The 18,128-nt window shown below is 43.3% G+C and overlaps 1 protein-coding gene across 1 annotated transcript in view; it reads right to left on the minus strand.

Annotated features, from left to right (window-relative positions):
• PUDP (pseudouridine 5'-phosphatase) overlaps positions 1 to 18,128 on the minus strand; it is a 370,323-nt gene that overhangs the window by 239,469 nt on the left and 112,726 nt on the right. The window contains exon 4 of the transcript XR_004348107.1: positions 869 to 2,067. The gene's annotated coding sequence lies outside the window, so the exon portion shown is untranslated. The remainder of the gene's footprint in view (positions 1 to 868; positions 2,068 to 18,128) is intronic.

Consider the following 18,128-nt stretch of genomic DNA (forward strand, 5'->3'; position numbering starts at 1 on the left):
GCCTCTTTGCATTCACCTTCTAAAATGAAACTTCCCCAGACAATAATTATTCATGTTTTCAAAGAAGAGAATAACCATTGCTCTCCTGGTGTCTCCAAACTCAGAATTTCAGGGTCTAATTTAGACGTACTCACTTAACAAGCCAAGCTTTTATCCATAACATAAGACTAGAGGAAAAGAGAGAACGATTTTTATGATGGGTGGGGTCAATAGATGTCACAGAAACTTCTAGATGCAGCCCCAGTCTTGCACCCCTAGGGTCAAGGCTGCACCACCAACAAGATGGTGGTCCAAGTTCACGGGGCCGCTTGGTGGCTCCATTTACATAGGTGCTGCTCCTGGAGCTTTACACAGCAGCTCCTATATAATTCTGGACATTAATATGCTCAAGGCGACTTGAGAATAGCCCTTTGGAAGTAAGGTTCAGCATCACTGTCTCAGCTACTTCCTTGGGGAATTCTGAACGTGGGTTCCATTAAAAAAACAATACAGCAGCAAAGGGGCATCCTACCACTGCTTCTTTGGAGATTTCACTCCCACATGATACCTCTTGCATGAGAATCAAAGCTTTTCGTGTACCTACCATTCTAGGAGCCCAAATACCAAGGTGAAAACCCTCCCATGTGATTGTTTGAGCACAGAATACAAACAAAATAATTGGCAACTCAAAGGGCATTTCAAACACGCGCCAACACGGAACCATGCGAAACAGGGAAGGTTCCTGTTTGTAAATTCCGACTACTCAGACAGACTTTAAGGAGTCATATCCTAGGCAACAGAAATGTGCTCCGTAAAAGAAATCTTCCCAGAGGCTTTTCCATATTTGCCACAGTTAAGCTTACATTTAAATAAACGCGGAGTTTCTTACCTGTCTACCAAGTGGTCCTTCTGCAAATCAGCTCCCTGCTCTCCACGTCACTCCACAAATGAGCAGAAAGAACCAGATCTCATTGTGGGGACCACAGGCTGTCCTCCTCGTGGAAGGGCAGTAGAAACTTCAGCATCAAGCCTTCAGAACGTAGATGCCAAAGTGTAAAGTGCAATTATCTAAGAAGAGAGGGCTTGGTGCAAAACATCGATGGCCCGCAAAGAGGAAAATGGCATCTTTGACTGAGAGTCAATAGTACACACATTCATGGAGTTTCTTCCACAGAATAGAGACTGTTTCTATGTTGACACACGTCTTTTGTACCTTAAAGAATGATCGAGGAAATACATGAGACACTGGAGTGCGTTTATGGCAGTCATAGGGTAAGTCATTGTTTCCATGCGCTGTGGTTTGAGTCTGTGATCTTGGACACGTTGATCATCACGGCAGAGGGGAGATACAAGTACTGACAAACTCTCAGCAGCACATAAGCTAGGACATCCCAGAGGTGGCTACCCGGGGTCTCTGCTTGGGGCCCCACGTGATGGGGCTCCCAGGTCAGTGATTCGAGGAACCAAAGGCAGGTAGTCTCTCCATCACCTGCGGCTAGAACGCTGAGGCCCTTACCCTACCAGGCCATAAAAAGCCCCACCATGGCAAAGAGAGTCAGCACAATGAAAAAGGCATGGGATCCGTATCGAGAATATGAACCTGGGCTCTGCCATTTTGTGGTGTGGTGGCCACGGACTTGGCAGGAATATGGTGAAGGACCTCCTGGAAATTCTTGGATTCCGGGCCCTCAAGATCTCCTGTCCTGGCAAAACAAATTCTCCACGTGGCCCAGCCCCACTAGCCTGGACACCGAAGTTTAGGGCCAGGGTCCTAGGTTGTCGTGAAATGGTCCTTTCCCCTGATGAGCCCTCATGCAACAGGTGGCCCTTAAACATTGCTTAAAGGATGTGAGGCATTCGGGAATACCCCATAGCTATGGTCTCCAGAAGATTCCAGTAAGAGAGGAAACTCTGTCCGCCTTCTTTACTTTTCAAGCCCAATTCTGTAGAGTGCACCGCGCCCTCTGTACATCATGAGGTGTGACATCCTAGAGGCCCTTTGGCTTTTCAGTGATCTCTTTGATGGAACCCAAGATGGCCTTCATGCTGAATTCCATCTTCAGTGGGCAATATCGTATAAAGTTCTCGCTGAAAGAAAAAGGAAAAGAACCAGAATCAACAATGGAAACGTATCTGTTTTACTCTGTGCTGTTTAAATTACTGGAATAAAGAAAGTAACCTTAAGTTTAATTTTAGTTTTAATTTGCTTTTAATAAACTTGTCCAGATTGAATTTACCACTAAAGCATGAGAAAATAGCAATAATTGACTCCATTTAGGTCAAATGTTGGTAATGATGTTTGATCAAAGGCAGATCATCTAACAAAAGAACAAATGACAGTGATCCTCCCAGATTAAAAACAACAACAAAGAAGACATAACAAAACCAAAGGGGGAAAAAAAAAAAAAACTCTCAAGAATCAATTCTGGGCCATCTGAGCCACAGAATATTTTTACAGGTTGGGATGGTAAGTCATGACAGTACTATGAAGAGACCGAAAGCAAAAAGGTAAGGCTTTTGATACGGCTGAAAATGTGGACTGTATTCCACCACCTTGGTTTCCTGTCTCTTGATAAAGAGGCCTGCATTCAATCCTTTCCCAAGTCCATCCGCCAGCCTCACGACCCCTTAACTTCAGATGTCCAGAATTGCACCTCAAAGTAACGCTAAATAGGATTGCTTGCTGAAGCTCTGGACCAGCTCATTGCAGACAGTGCCGGGATCACATATCAAGGAACAGGCAGAGGATAAGTATCGTTAGACATGAAACAAAGACTCAAGACTCATGGCTGAGAGTTGCTTCTAGCTTAATACTAAGTTATTTAATATTTACTGTTATAAAATGTTATAACAATGTTATAACAAATAAAATATAATGTAATAACTTATGTTATATTATATAACACTGTTATCTTCCAAAGTATGTCTTCTTGCAGCTAAATCAGCAGACAATTGGTACAATCCGACCGCACCAATCAGCACACTGTGATTAAAATATTTCAAAATAAACACAAGGCAGGAGTTTTGGAAAGTGCCATTTTTCATTTTGTTTAGTTCTTCAGTCATAGTTGGTCATTGCCCTCCCCCGCCCTGATCTAGATAACACTAACAAAAATATGTTCTCCACGACTCAGCCTGTCCTAGACATATTGATGAAGAGATCAGAGGGAATTGTTAATTACAGAGTTCTAGACTGTAAGTTTGCGCCACAAACTCCTTGCAGATAAAAATGAAAGTAATAAATTAGCTGTCACCACTTTGGAGATAAAGACAGTGGCATCTCACCGTCATGGGCATTGCTTTATAGGCACAAATGGCATATTTGAGGAATGAAATACGAAGGGGGGAGATATGCACAAACGAAAAATAAGGTTGCTGAATTCACCGTGGGTGAGATATTCCTTGGCGCAAAAGAATTGGTTGCGCAGCTGTGATTCTGCAGCAGTGCCTGCATAGAAATGTTTAAAATGTGTTTTTAAGTGCACATGCTCCTAGAAGCATTTTACTGAAAGATGAAACACAGCACCTGCTCTCCTGCTCCGTCACCCTTCTCAGAGACAGATCCAAGCATCTCCAGGTGAGTAATATCCATGAATTCTGAGGTTAGTGATGGAAACTGATGCTCCATCCCTGCTGAGAACGAGGAGTGACTGCAAGTCCAGGACCAAGTAAAGGTTGGACCCCAACAGTTCAGGCTGGTCCTCAGTGATGGTTCCAGGGTGAAAGGCACATCTTTAACATTGGTATCACTGTTATAACTCTTCATTTATTTTTATCTTATTATTTTTCAATATACTTTTAAAATTTCCCCATAAAGTCTTTTCACCAATTTTTTTTCTATTCATTACTAATCGTTTATATTTTGGGGACTTGTGCGAAAGATATTTTCTAAAAGCGTGGTGTGATCTAACAACTGCCGGCATATAGATATACAAGTGATGTGAATATTTATGTTGTGTCCAGCAACCTTGATAAACCCTCATCGATTCTAACAATTCATCTAAATATTCTTTGAGATCTGAGGTTTTCAGGGTAGACAATGAATAAGCTCTGAAGGATAACAGCCTCTTCCTTCATAATGTCCATAGGTCTCATTTTATTTTTTCTTACATCATTGAGCTGGCCTTTAGTACTGCCAACGCAAAGCTGAATGGGGGCTGTAATGGAAAGCATTCTTACTCCTGGTCTTAAACAGGAATACTTTTGCCTTTTCACTATCAAATATAATACTGAGTTTCAACTCGGTTTTTTTTTTTGATAGATATTATTTATCAGTGTAGGAAAGTTATTTTCTATCCCTAACTGCTAAGGATCTTTTTTTTTTTAATAAGTCAGGAATAGATATTGACTTGATCAAATGATTTTTCTTCATCAGTTAAGATAATCATACAGGTTTTTCGCTGGTAATTAATAGACTGATCTTTCTAATGTTGATCCAGGTTTGTATTACTAGGATAAATCCATTTTTTTCATGATTATTATTCTTTATAGCTTGCTAGATTGTTTTGTTAATATTCTGTTTAAGATGTCTGTCTCTATATTTAATAGGATTTATTCTCCTTGGATAATTTAGTTATTAAAGTTAGGCAGTTTCAAAAAAATGAGTTAAGTTTGTTTTCTTTGTTCTCTGGAAGAGTTGTAATAGTTTGAAATTACTTGTTGATTGTTAGATTTAACATATAAAACCATCAGGGCACAGGCTTTTCTTTGGGGAAAGTTTTCATTTTTTGTTTGTTTTTGTTTTTACAACTAACTCAGTTTTTATAGTTTATTTCTTCTTGAGTCAGTTACATTTTTCTAGAATTTTGAACATTTAAGTTTTCAACTTCATTGCTATACAGCTGAAAATGCTATCATTTTATTATCGTCTTGACCACAGAAGCATCTATACTTTAAAAAAATAGTTTATATTTGTTCTCTCCCCCACCACCTTCTCTTTTCCACTCCTCCCCTCCCCTCCCCCACCCTTCCCTTCTCTTCCCTTTCCTTCCCTGTCCCCTATCTCTCTCCTATTCAGTCTTGCCAGAAGTTTTCCAGTCTTACTAATTTATTCTTTCTGACTTGTGGAAGTTTTAATCTGTTGTTCTTTTCCTAACTCCCTGTGCTAGCTGTTCAACTCACTGATTTCCATCCTATTCCTGTCCTCATATAAACATTAAAGGCTTTAAATTTCCTCTCAATACTGCTTTATTGCATTCTCCTTTAAAAAGTATATAGTGCTATTATTGTTTATCTATATTTTCAATTTCCTTTATGACTTCTTTTTTGACCCACACAGTTGTTCTTTTTTTTAAGGGTGTGCTTTAAAATTTCTATATGGAGATTTTCTATTTATCTCTTTGTTCCTGATTTCTAACTTAATGCATTATGGGGAGAGAATGTGACATATCCTATGAGCGTGATGAGATTTACCTGATAATCTGCTTTATGAACTGTGTTCAATTGTCAAAATTACTCCTTATATTGTATTGAGATACGTATCTTTCGTTTGCAGGCTGCAGTGTCCTTTTGCCAACATGAAACGCATGATTTCTTTTCATTGTATTTTCTGTTTTAAAAATTTCCACAATATAGGGCAGTTATTGAATTGCTGAGCAATGTTAAAAGAAATTCATTCAAGTATGTTGACAGAGTGCTTAGTACATGCTCATCATGTCTGTACACTAGGCATTAAGAATACAGGGATGACAGAGACTAACACAGTGTTTGTCCCCACGGAGTTAACTTAGCATCCAGATGGGCAGAGAGATAAGTGCTCACATAGTTATTTAGTTATTGTTGTGTTAAATGTCACAGAGTAAAGTCCAGTGTGCTATGATGCAGGTTCTTTCTGAGATCAAGTACAGTGGCTACAGCATGCGAGTCATCACTAGCGGTACTCAGAAGTCTTGGCACAGAAACACCAAAGAGTCACCCAGGAATATGACTCATCAAGTACAGGTCTATCCCTCTAGCCTGCTGTGTCTCTCCTCCTCTCCCCACTCCTTATCTCCACCAGTTCCTAGTGATTTGTCCTCTTTTCCTTTTCTCCCACTTACCCGTTCATTTTTTGGTTCCTAACCACCATAGTGGTCTTTCTCTGAAAACATGTCACGTACTGGATGCTTGGGACAAACCTCCACAACTCTGCAGGTGTGATCTGTTCAGCAGAGTTTCTGATGTCACTCACACTCCATCAATTGGTTTTTTCCAAACCAAAAGTTACATGGTTTACCAAATTTTGCTCTTAACTGAGGATGTGCATATATAAATATGAAAGAATATTTTAAGTAGTTACCGTGCTCTCTGTTATTATAATGAATGCAATCATAAAATGAGGTCCAAAGTAAGGTCATTTCCATTTCTGTCATGTTCAACGTCAACATTCATTTGTATTGTAATTGTGTGAGGTGTGAGACTGTGTGAGGCTTTTTGTGTGTGTTTTTGTTTGTTTGGTTGGTTTTGGTGTCTGGTTATTTTTGGTTTTACCATCAATCAGCCCTGTCCCCACAAGCTGGTACTTGAGTGGCTGGTGTATCTGAGCAAAAAGTGGCACTATGCTGCTATCGGTCTCCATCTTGTTAGATTCATTCCACTGATCCAGGCCAGCAAGTCTCCTCTGGACCTTGTTCCTTCTTTTCTCTTTTTCATTCCTGTTTCTTTTGGTCTCAGTTGTGCCATTCAATGTATTCGCTAATCACTACTGTGCACCCCTGATCAGCAGGCTATCCCTTGCCTTGTCCAAGTCTCCCCAGCTGAGATGGCCAACAGGAGGGCCAGAGGGAGACTATGAGAGACATACTCCAGCTGCACATCCGTCCCTTAGTCATCAGTTTCAATAATGTTAAGTTGATCTTGGTTGATCGCGGTCCTCAAGGCTAGGACTGAAAACACTGTCAAAACTCTGCTCAGATGGAGATCGTGTCCTTCAAGCCAACTGCATTTCTTGTATTTATTAGTCCAGTGAAATGAGTCTTGGCTGGCAGGACTGTTAACGATGAGCCCACCCTGACTCACAGTGACCTCCACTTTCGTAGTTAAGTGCTCACCAACCGCCTTTTTAAAGACTCCGTCTCCAAATGACGCTCAGGGAGGACACTAAGCTCATGTTCCCTCAGAGCTTTGGCTTCCACAGCGATCTCAAGCGAGTTCTAACCACCAGCTCCAGCCTCCTCTTCTCAGCTGTCCCCGCTTGACCTCTTGCTGGCAAACCACCCCATCTTTCTTGGTCATACATTTGTGCAATTCATCTTCTCCTTGGTCTTTGAAAAATCAGAACATGTGTTCACTTTCAGTCTTGGGGATGGAAATCTCTGCTGTCTTATAATGATTTCTCAACATTACCAGTGATGATTAGTCCGGACAATGCATAAGCTCTTTTGAGAAGCAGCTTATCCAGGCTAGAAAATATCTCCTCCATAACTAGGTTTCCCTTATAACCTCCTTGTGGTCTTAGGATTTTAAGGTTCTTCTAAATGTTAATTTCACAATTACTTGTAACTACCTGACTTCTCAAAGTCAGAGAAGAGGAAGCAAAAATGAAAGTCCAAGAGATACTCCCCCTTGTGAAAAAACTAGGCAATGGTTCTTAGCACTATTTAAGTGATGGTACATCTGGAATTTAAAATACTGTCTGTTTGTACAGCACAAGCTAGCACAGCATTGTGAAGCAATTATACTCCAATAAAGATGTTAAAAAAGTAAAAAATAAAAAATAAATAAAATAAAATACTGTCTGTGAAACGCCTTGATATAATGAAAGACCATGATCATTGGTAGCTATTTTCATCTTACAATTTGGCCAGCCAAAGGTATTATATATGACAAGTACTCTAAAGCAGGGGTCCATAACCCCAGGCTGCAGACCGGTAGTGGTCCATGGCCTGTTAGGAACCGGGCCGCACAGCAGGAGGTGAGCAGTGGGCGAGCAAGCGAAGCTTCATCTGCCACTCCCCATGGCTCCCCATCACTCCCATTACTGCCTGAACCATCTCCCCTCACCCCCGGTCCGTCGAAAAACTGTCTTCCATGAAACCGGGCCCTGGTGCCCAAAAGGTTGGGGACCGTTGCCCTAAAGAACATACAAAAACTACAGCTATAAACAAATACATATACTCTCCCAACACAAGATATCAAAGTCATCCCATTCTGGGATTTTCTGCTAACACAGACATACCTCAGAGATATTGCAGGCTCAATTCCAGACCACCATAATAAAATAAATATTGCATTAAAAAACTAAGACAGATTTTCTGTTTCCCAGTGCATGTAGAAGTGATGTTTACACTACACTGTAGTCTATTAAGTGTGCGATAGCATTATGTCTAAAAAAACAACGTACATACGCCAATTTAAAAGTACTTTATCGGGACTTCCCTGGTGGTCCAGTGTTAAAGAATCCACCTTCCAACGCAGGGGATGTGGTTTGATCCCTGGTCGGGGAACTAAGATCCCACATGCCGCGGGGCAGCTAAGCCCAGGTGCCACGACTACTGAACATGCATGCCTCAACTAGAGAGCCCAATTGCCACTAACTACATAGCCCACGCACTCTGGAGCCCACGCACCACAACTAGAGAAGAGAAAACCTGCACACCACAGCTAGAGAGAAGCCCATGCACCGCAATGAAAGATCCCACGTGCCACGGTGAAGACCCTGCGTGCCACAACTAAGACCCGATGCAGCTAAATAAATAAATAAATAAATAAATATTTAAAAATAAAATGAAATAAAAATACTTTATTACTAGAAAATGCTAACCATCATTTGAGCCTTCAGCGAGTTGTATTCTTTTTGCTGGTGGAGAGTTTAACATGTTGCAAGAATTACCAAAATGGAACACAGAGAGTCGAAGTGAGCAAATGCTGATGGCAAAATGGTGCCGATAGACTTGCTCAATGCAGCATTGTCACAAACCTTCAAACTTTGTAAAAAGCGCAATGTATCTGTGAAGTGCAATAATATGAGGTCTGCCTGTAATTGCTTGCTTCCTATTTATTTATTGAACAGAGGAGGTTAGTACTTAAAAATAAGAGAAGGCGGGGACTTCCCTGGTGGTCCAGTGGTTAAGAATCCACCTTCCAAGGCAGGGAATGCAGGTTCGAGCCCTGGTCGGGGAACTAAGATCCCACATGCCATGGGGCAACTAAGCCCACGCGCTGCTACTACTGAGCCCATGCACCCTGGAGCCCGCGCACCACAGCTAGAGAGAAGGCCGCGTGCCACAACTAAGGCCCGACACAGTCAAATAAATAAATAAGTATTTTTTTAAAAAAAGAGAGAAGGCAGAGGATGCCAAACAATTAGGAAAAAGAATTATGAGAGGAAATATTTAAAATTGAGACTAATTTGTTATTCAAGTTAATTCTGGTGAGCTGTGAAAAGACTGTGGCCATCACATAGTTTTAGAAGCAAGGATCCAAGGCAAACTTGGCGTGCACAGGACACCTACTAAGCTAGGTGGGTCCCCAAAGCTTCCATTACCTACTTGAGACAAGCAGTTACCCGAGTGGAGCTAGTTCTCACCTATTGTTCTACTTTGGGAATTAGGGGCTTTTCTGAGGGAAAAAGTCAGTAAAATCCATTATTTATTTCTTATACCCCTCGATCTCTATTTCATAAAAGGAATAACGTCAGATTCACCTAAAGAAAGACAAATGTTTGCAGAAGGCGGACAGATGCGAAGTGCTCCAAAGCAAAGGAGAAGTAGTTAGATGCCATGGGATGGAGAGATTTTTGATTTCTCAAGTTTGTTACTGCCTATATATTTCCCCCTTACAGATTACCACTTAAGCCCTTAAATAACTAATGAGTGTATATTCCTTTTTTCCAGGAGTATCATGGAATTGGCACTCAGGAATGACGGTCAAACCATAGCTTAGTTTTGGGGACAAAAAAGCAAGAGAAACACCAAGAGATGGAAAGGACACTGGCAGCTATAAAGAATAAATAAGAACTCTACTTTCCTGAGCCCTGGGGGGTTGGGGGGGGTGGCTAGAGAGTAATACTCAGCCAGACCCGAGAAGTATGTGTGAAGGTCTCCCATATTTGGCTAGCAAATCCGAAAGGACACAGGTAAGGTCTTCTCTCTGAGTTCTGGCTATAATATTAACTGAAAGGCCCTTTTGCTACTTTTCATATTTTGAGATGCCTTACCTCATTCTTGGCTTAAGACTTCCTAATACTTCTCTTGAAAATTTCTGCAAAAACTGTATATTCCTTAGTTGCTTATATGCCCCTCCTGTCATATTAAGTCCATGTTCTCCTGATGTCTAAGTTCATTTAGAGGGCTTCTTCCTGATTTTTGTTGAAATGCCAGCCTACTTGTATTCACTACTATATTTGCCATTGTACTGTCATGTTCTCATTTTTGAGAAATGCCTGTCCATTCTCTGTTCTTGCTCCACACATAAATAAATGAGTTCTTTTTGATTGTCATCTTTTTTTTTTTTTTTTTTTTAAAGAAAGCCACACCTGTCTCTGAAATGAAGACTTCCTCAAAACATCCCTGTGAGTCCATGAAAAGACTGTGGATTCCTCCCTGGTTAGGTGATCCTCATGTTATTCCTGGCAACTCTTCTTTTGCATTATCTTCATGTTTTCCTGCTGTGTCTCCCCTTCTGTTTGTGAGAGGACCAATTATACCTACCTTGCACACTCTGTGCCAGTGTCTGCTGTCTCCTAGCATTTTTTCCTGTCAGCACTTTGCATTGTAATACGTCCCCGCTCACAGTCAGCAGGGGTCTCCCTGCCTCAAAAATCCAGCATTGCTTTTCGAAAGGGTGCAAACAATCACCCTTTCTGCTCACCAAGATCAGCATTGCAGGGTCGTTACCGTCGGTAAATTCTCCTCCATCATGACGTGTGTAGCCTGCACCTCACAAAGGTGCTGCATCTGAATGTTTCCCTGACTGATCCTGCTTCTTTTCTGCATCCTGCCCTTTGGTCCCCACTTTGCCTTTTCAAGCAAGGTTTTGCCTTTGGGGCTTTACCACCTATGCTGAAGACTATATTGGAGGCGTTCCCTCTCCCTCAGTATGCCCCCTTCACACTGCCCAAGTTTTACTTTAATTGGCAGCGTTTCTTCATATACTGTGGTTCAGCATCTGTGTGGTTATTCACCTCATCAAAGATGGGATTTAATTTTAATCTTTTCTTTCTCTTCATTGTTTTCTATTCCTTTAGTCAGGAAAGAAGAAATATCAATAACTAGGCTTATCAATGGAAAACTTGTTTTTGTTTGTTTCTAAAATTATGAAGGATAAAATGAATATAACATGCTTCTTCTCCCTATTGTGACTGCTGTACAATTTCATACGGATTTCTTATATGTTTTTAATATTTTATTTTATTTATTTATTTTGGCTGCATTGGGTCTTCGACACTGCGCACGGGCTTTTCTCTAGTTGTGGCGAGCAGGGGCTACTCTTCGTTGCGGTGCACGGGCTTCTCATTGCACTGGCTTCTTTTGTTGCAGAGCACGGGCTCTAGGCACCTGGGCTTCAGCAGCTGTGGCGTGTGGGCTCTAGAGTGCAGGCTCAGTAGTTGTGACGCACGGGCTTAGTTGCTCCGTGGCATGTGGGATCTTCCCAGATCAGGGATTGAACCTGTGTCCCCTGCAGTGGCAGGCAGATTCTTAACCACTGCACCACCAGGGAAGTTCTATGTTGTTAATATTTTACTGTGTGGTCTATTTCCCCTACTAGACTGCCAACTCCATCAGTATTGGTCCATCTTGCGTATGTTGGTTGAGCGAGTTGAATCAGCCCAATTAGAGAAAAGGCCTTGTGATCTGCTCCCTTCATACAAGTCCTTGGGGTGACAGGAGCGATATAAATTTGGTCACATTTACTTTTGTATACAAGACTGACACTATTAGGATGATTGATATCATTCTATATCACTGTTATTCCCCTCCATTTTCAAAATGAGCTGCTATCATATCTACTTCAAATTGACTCCATCTGAATATGAACAGGTACATTTGACATAATGAGTGTAGTTTGGTCAGGTTCTAGGAAGGACTTTTAATTTCCTTTATTTCACTTTCCATGGAAGCCTTTCTTTCATGTCCTCCTGTTTATTTTTACAAACCCAGAGATACCTGCTGGGCCACGAATAGACTCAGCTTGGTTATACCTTGCTTCATATTTTCGGCATTCTTTTCCATCGTCCTGTAGATAAATTAATATCAGAGAATTTGGGAACAGGAAGTAATCCTAGAATCTGTCAACTCCCGCTCCTTTACTTTACCGGCTGAGGAACAGAGGCCAAGATGCTGCGAGACGCATGTAAGTTCTCACAGCTGGTGAGCAGTAGAGCTCATTTTCCTGAGATCCAGTCTCATGTTCTTTCTACTACACCCCCCTGCCTCTATTTTGAACTTGAGCATCAGCTGAGTAGAAAAGTACGTCTGATGTAATTGCAATTGTGTCCTTGGAAATATACAGCATCACCCTCACACTCAACAACTTGTTGGCAGGGATCCAAACTTCTGTCTTACCTCCAAGTAAAAGTAAAATATAATGTATGTCATTAGCACAAATATGACAGGTAAATTCAGGGCACGCTGAAGACTTCATGTTTATGGTGATGAACATCTTTTTTTTTTCTTTCACGTAGATGTCCTTTCTTTATGTTTACCACAGTTTCAAATTCCTTTCTTTGCAGAAGATGATATACTATAGCAGAATATTTTTACTTTGTCACTCACTTTTGTTTTTCTATTTTAAATGATTTCTTAAAAATATATCAAATAAATGGTGAAGATAATGGTTTGAGGAAGGTTATTTAAGCAGCTGACTTTGGCAGTCACAAAAAAGACACTTAACTACAGGGTAGGCAAGAAAATACAGACAGACCAAAATTCAAGTGCAAGTGATTTGGGTTTGGGTGGCCAGCTGGGTAATAATAGCCAAAATGCAACTCCATCTGTGGGAATCGGAGAGGAAAATACTTTCCTTGAGCACAAGAGTACCGGCAAGCCGTGTACTGCAGAAGCACGATGTTGAAAGGGTAAGGGACTCATGATACTGTAGGCACTCCCAGAAGCCTAAGCCCGATGGCTTTGGCAGCAGAGAGAAGAGAGAAAAGCCAAGCAGAGGCAAATGTGAACAAAACAAGCGACAGCCATCCACGCCACCCTTATAAGCACAAAGAGGCAATAAACCTGTCAGCGGGGCTTTCCGCGCAGAGTCTCCCCAGGCCAAGATGTAGTAACAATCAAAGGAGCTTTCCAGGCTTACGTTCTTTATGCTTGGTGCTAAGCATCCTGGGACAGCCGCACATCCCATGTCTCCTATCTGATGGTCTCTGCCCATTTTGGGGACACACCAGTCCTGATGTTCTAACTTGACATCTTCAGTAGGACAGGCTGTCCCTGCCATTGCCCGCCCCGGTGGCACTGCCATTTCTAGCGAGGCGAGGTCTCCCTCTGCTTCCTCCCCACCTCCCCTCGGCTGCTAAGAGACCCAGCTGCTACCCTCTCCCTCTCTGGAGCTTGGAAAACCCTTCCCTTGTTCTGATGGACATGTTGGAAACAGTTAGCAGGGGGTGGGGGGTAAGAGTCAAACCTCACAGAGTGCTTTTGGATAGGAGAGAGAGATTACGAAACTGGAACTTAGTTTTCTACCGATGCCTCTTTTTAGAATTTTCTACTATTTGGCTAGAGACTGCCAAGGTTGGTTCTAAGGAGTGATTTTTCTCTTAACTAGAGACTGAGCTGGGCACTTCATGCTAAGAAAAGACATGGTGCTTGTTCTTGAAGTACCCCCAGGCCATTGGGACAGATGGACAATAGACAGTGCTCAGGGATGTTAAAGGATGTTAAATGGTGGAATGCCACCAGAGCCGAGAGGGGAGCAGCCGGTTCAACCTGGGGTTAGGGAGGGGCGCTTGAAGACGCGATCCCTTGAAGGGGCTCAGGATTTAGACCTCTGTCTAAGCATTTCTCAGGAAGCAGAAAGAACAAAGCTGGGAAATAACACCACGTGCATGTGTGTATATATGTGAACCCTGGTAGGACATTTGGTCCTATCCAGAACATCCATAAGACATTTGGTCCGTGCCAGAAGGTCCTTGATATTTGGTCTCTCCAAAACATCCTTCAGCATATTTGGTCCATGCCAAATGGCTCTGGACAGGACCAAATATCAAGGACCTTTGGGTTTGAATCAAACGTCTCCATGGATGTTTTAGACAGAACCAAATATGACGAAACATCAAGGACCTTTTGGCATGGACCAAGTATCTCCATGGATGCTTTGGACAGAACCAAACATGAGCAAATATCAAGGACCTTTTAGTGTGGTGCAAACGTCTATGGGTGTTTTGGACGGGACCAAATATGACCAGATATCAAGAACATTTTGGTGTGGAGCAAATGTCTTATGGAGCAAATGTTTTATGGATCCAATGTCTTCTTAAAAAAATATTTATTTTATTTACTTTTTTGGCTGCATTGGGTCTTAGTTGCTGCACGCAGGATCTTTCATTGCAGCGCGGGCTCTTCATTGTGCCACACGGGCTTCTCTCTAGCTGTGGCGTGTGGGTTTTCTCTGTCTAGTTGTGGTGCGTGGGCTCCAGGGCGCGTGGGCTCTGCCGTTGTGGTGCGCGGGTTCCAGAGCGCGTGGGCTCTGTAGTTTGCGGCATGCGGGCTCTCTCGTTGAGGTGTGCGAGCTCAGCAGTTGTGGCGTGTAGGCTTAGCTGCTCCATGGCACGTGGGATCTTCATTCCCCGACCAGGAACTAAACCCATGTCCCCTGCACTGGAAGGCGGATTTTTTACCACTGAACCACCAGGGAAGTCCCTATGGATCCAGTATCTTAAGGACATTGTGAAGAGGACCAAATGTCTGCTAAGTCAGTGAATGTAGGGTGTGAGTTGATAGGAGAGTGCCCTTTCGCTGGGAGTCAGTAGATTCTGCAGTGCAAGTTTGGGTGGGTTTGCAAGGAGGACTAAGACAGCAGAAGTCCGCCTTCGCCTGCTGCCCCGCGTCCCAGAGGAAACGGGAGCTCTGCCCCGCTTTCTGCCGCTCTGAGGACAACCACCACGGAGGGCCGGCTGCTTCCCTGGGTCCGTGCTCTACCTTCCACCAACCGGCTGAACAATCTCCATTTTCACCTAGGACTTGGTTTTTCCTCCTCCTGCATCATATCCTTTTTTTTTTTTTTTTGCGGTACGCGGGCCTCTCACTGTCGTGGCCTCTCCCATTGCGGAGCACAGGCTCCGGACGCGCAGGCTCAGCGGCCATGGCTCATGGGCCCAGCCGCTCCGCGGCATTTGGGATCTTCCTGGACCGGGGCACGCACCCGCGTCCCCTGCATCGGCAGGCGGACTCTCAACCACTGCACCACCAGGGAAGCCCTATCCTTTTTTATTTATGTATTTAATGAAAACAGCAGTGAGGAACGATGTAGAACTGACGGTGAAGTCAGGATTTTGGCTCCCGAATTTCCACTGTGTGACTTTGAGGAAATGACTCAACACCTGGGTGCCTCAGTCTGCCCCAAAATGAAGCGGCGATTACAATACATCTCCTGGGATGAAATGAAGTCATCTATGACCAGATGTAACAGGTGACCAGCGAGAAGAAGTTTATTGCTGCTCCCAAGTGAATGGTGCTAAACGGAAGCGCTAGACCCGGGGTCGGTGACATTTTCCCAAAGGGCCAGAGAGCAAATATAAGGACCTTTGGACTCCATTTCAGCTATTTCTGCAGCTCTAGCAGGAACACAACCATGGACAGTAATAACTAAGGAATGCGTAGGATTGTGTTCCCACGAAACTTTATTTACAAACACAGACAGCGGGCCGCAGTTTGCTCACTTCTGTTCGATCGATAGAACATTTCCTTTGGGTCGTGATATCCGATTCATGTTATTAGGCAGTTCGTCGTAGTTGCTATCACATATATAACATCAATCCAGCACCCCTGTGGGGTAGGTATCAACTGTCTTTCCTTTTGCAACAAAAGCCTCGTGATGCTAAGTAATGGACTGAAACTCACATGACCAAGCTGGCTGGAAGATGAAACCCCCTTGTGGTTAATCTCCATGGCCGGGAGCTGGTTCCCTTATGGTGTTTCCTTCCTAACTTGGTGCTTAATGTTTCTTGATGACGCTGATGTTCTCTGAGGAAGACAGATGTCCATTCTTCCTGTGGCTCTGATATTTCTAACCTAGCCTCTTTCTTCAGGCCACCTCTAGGCAGGCTGGATTTTGCATTTTTCTTTGCAGGCTCGTTCAGTGCACACCTTCTGGGCTTTCTCTCCTCTCTTCTCTGTGAATCCATCATGCCCTACCTGCATAGCACTCACAAGTTTTATTCTCTTTGTTGGTGACTTTCAGTTTTTGAAGTTTCCACATTCAGTGGTGACTGCCCCAGAGTAGACTTCTCAGCCCTTAATTTAATTTTGCCTGGAGAGGAGACGTAAGGTGGGGTCTTGGCAGCTGGAGGAAAAGGTGGTATTCAAACTCTCTGATTCGTAGGGGCTCAACGGCCCATCTCTGCCTCGGGTCTGAGGCTGCAAATAGAATTCTGCTTTCGGGACATTCGAAGGCAGAAGAAAATACAATGTGAACCCAATTTACTGTCTTCTGACACCTCTAAATCTATAGTTCATATTTGGTAGTCTTCACCACCCTCGAGGGCTGGCAGCGCCCAGGATGTGCGTGTTGTTGGAAAGCCCAAGAGAGAACTCTAAATTCAGAGCCAGACGTCACCACACAAATAGCAAAAAGCAAAAGTGAAGTTCAGACCACAGCCCTCGGCAACTTCCCAAGTTTTCTACTTCCTGGTGCGGTTATGCCTTTAACATGCTTTCAAGGGCGTCCCTTCTTCAGGGGACAATTTATTATATCTATATGACAGTACAAGCCCACTTCTTTCTGTCTTCTCGGGCCCAAGGGGGCGGTCGTAATCCGCCGGGGGTTTTGCTGTGATAGAAGCCTTACTGGAAGAGTGTGTGGGTCCCCTGGGCCGTTTGGGGTTGGAGCCGGCAGGTGTGCTCTGCATGCGAGAGCTGAGTGACAAGGGACACACAAGCCCAGGCCAGCTGGTGGGGCAGCTGGGTTGCTGCTTCCGGGGGGGTGGGGGGGGTGCCGGGGGGGCTCCCAGCATCTCTACAGGGACGAGGCCACCTCCAGAGTGGCCAGCCTGGGGACAACTTCCTGAAGGCTTTTGACACACCAAAAGCACTCTTAAAATAGAACTTGGAGAGGTACCAAGCACATTCATTTTAGAAAACACTAGCCCTTTAATAGCCAGAAAGCGATGACATGTAACAAGGATGTAAGGGCCAGAAAGGCACTGATTTCTCCATTCTGTGGATTCAGTGGGCCCGTTGCTATTAAACCACCCAACTTTTGTTCAAGTGTTTCTGGGATAATGCTGCCGAAGCAGAGCCCTTGGGTAAGCAAACCGTGGAACTCAGCGAGTCCTTAGATAGAATTCTGGTCCTTGAGGCAGGGTTTTCCATGGATTTACAGGCAGTATTCTCCTGGTCAAACCCTGGGTTTCCTGGAGGACAAAAGAATTTGGCTGTTTTTCAAGCCTGCGGTGAAACAATTCAATTAATGTAGCAGGGGAGGGGTGGGTATCTCTCTGCATGTTACTAGTTGACTCTGATTCAGGGACACTTACTTATTTATAGGAATTTAGAGAATGGTAGGAAAACCCTGAACTAAAATTTAACCCAAGTAAAACTCCTTAACACATTTCCCATTTAATTTTTCTGCATAGCACTTAGAGCACTATATATTTTACTTTTCTTTAAAAAAATGCTTAACAGCTTTATTGAGATGTAATTCACATAAAATTCACCCATTTCAAGTATACAAGTCAACGGCTTCTGGTAGATTCACAGAGTTTTGCAACCATCACCACAGCCAGTTTTACATCATTTTCATCACCCCACAAAGAAACCCTGTTCCCTGTAGCCATCACCCCTACCCATCTGTGCCTCCAGTCCTAGATAACCATTCATCTAATTTCTCTCTCTGTGGATTTGCTATTCTGCACATTGCAAACAAACAGACTCACACAATATGTGTTCTTTTTGTGCCTGGCTTCTTTCACTGAACATGTTTTCTTGGTTCATCCACACTGAAGCGTGTCAGAGCTTCATTCTTTTTTATGGCTGAATAATATTCCATTGTATGGACAGATCACA

This window comes from Phocoena sinus, chromosome X (genome assembly GCF_008692025.1).
Source record: "Phocoena sinus isolate mPhoSin1 chromosome X, mPhoSin1.pri, whole genome shotgun sequence".
Lineage (NCBI taxonomy): Eukaryota > Metazoa > Chordata > Mammalia > Artiodactyla > Phocoenidae > Phocoena > Phocoena sinus.